The sequence below is a fragment of the Nyctereutes procyonoides genome, unplaced genomic scaffold (genome assembly GCF_905146905.1).
Source record: "Nyctereutes procyonoides isolate TBG_1078 unplaced genomic scaffold, NYPRO_anot_genome, whole genome shotgun sequence".
NCBI classification, from domain to species: domain Eukaryota; kingdom Metazoa; phylum Chordata; class Mammalia; order Carnivora; family Canidae; genus Nyctereutes; species Nyctereutes procyonoides.
The window spans coordinates 5,386,649-5,388,532 of NW_026575043.1; positions in this window are offsets into that span (position 1 = coordinate 5,386,649).

The window sequence follows — 1,884 nt, forward strand, 5'->3', positions numbered from 1 at the left end:
GAGAAAATGTAATATCTTTTCATAGCAAGTGTTGTGTGGTCTTTCATTCTTTTTTTTTTTTTTTCTTCTTTTTAATGGAAAGGCTCAGCAGTGCCAAGTAAATTCTATAAACTTTCTCTCCAAAATTGCCACTTAGCAGCACCTTACCAGAAGCCATAGGAGTTTAACATAACTGCATTATTAGGTATGTTTTGTGACAAATACATTTTTTTATTTTCTCACTATATTTTGAAAGAGAAAAATCACCAGGAGGACAGAAATTTGGGAAACATTTCTGGAGCAATAGGTGTCGTATATTTTGGAAATATACTTGTGAGAACAAGCCCACTCTTTCCTATAAGATGCTCTGGGTGGGTAAGTGTGCAGAAGCCTCGGATAACATTGTTTATGTGATTGGGACCAAAGAGGAAGCATAGGTGTTTGAGACTTAGCTTTAGGGAAAATGGCTGAGCTAATGGTTTGCAAGTGTCTAGAAGCCAAGACACTCTGCCAAATGCAGAGTTAATGCATTGGCCCAAGATTGCCCAGCTAGAGCACTAGTACTCTAACCCAATATTCTGATTCTCCAAAATAGTAATTAATGCTCTACCCTTGATTCTCATCGAGGGAATGGAGCGGGGCAGTTTTCATACATTTCATGTTCCCTACCTGGCTCATCTGAAAAGTTTGATAAGCAATGTCCCACCAGTTGGGAATTACTGACAGAGTCAGCCGTTGTGATGCATGGCTTCCCTCCAGTGTATTAGGATAGAACATAGCTTGCCAACCACAGAATATGGCTTTTTTTTGTGGATTTTTTTATGTAAATGATAAAGCTATATCATGAACATGAAATACTTATCTTTATTTTCTCAAGTAAGCAGTTTTCTTTTAATACTCCCAGATACTCTGACAATATTTGGCCCCACTCAGAGTTGAAATCTGGCTGCTGTTTCTATGCCCTGATAATAGCCCTAGCCATCCTCCGTTGCCTATATGTAAAACTAACATTCCCCAGGCCTAATTCCCTTCACTGCTGGTGCTCTGAGTTTTTCACTAATGCACATTTTAACTGAAAACACATGACATTGGAGAGATTAAAACCTTTCTAAAACATAACCAAGACACATTTCATACTCAATTTTCCTCTGAACCTTATTCCAATGAGATTGTCTTATGGTTGCAAATGTTGAACTTCACAGTGGCATCTATGTTTTGGCATACATTTGGAGAGAGAAATAAAATGGGCTCCTTTTCTCATGAAAATCTCCTATCAGCCTCAGAGGAAGAAACGGGGAACTGTTTCAAGAGAGACGTACCTTAATTTTGTTACAAATCCTTTCCTGCCTTCCAGACTTCAATATCAATATGTCACACTAAATCATTTCATTAAGTACTTCATCTCCTCTGTAACCTGCTTGTCTTTGAGGACAAACTTTAGATCTGCCATGTACATGTCGGCAATATTTCGACTCAAAGGACACCTGCTGACTCTTAACCGGAAAGCTGTGTGCATTCTTTTCCTCTCCCCTTCATAAATATATATTGCAATTGCCACTGTTATTAAAAAAAAATTATCCTTTGGTCCTTAGTGATCTACCATGCTCTACTCTCCCTTCATTCTTAAACTGACCTTGCTCCCTCAGAAAGACAAGAAGACAACCTTAAATGACAACGACACAAATTTCATTTTGTTGGGAACTGCCTTTTCAATTATTGCTCTCTTCTCGATTTCTCCTTGCTGGCCTGGTCCAAGCTGTTACTTTGACAGGGGTCTCTAACCTCTAAATTAAAATATGCAAATTGTTATGCTTCCCGCACTAGGACCAGTATAGCCTACGCATTGTAATTGCAAAAGATCGCTCCGTTCCGTTTTCCAGCAGAAGAATATAGTTACCTACTTCT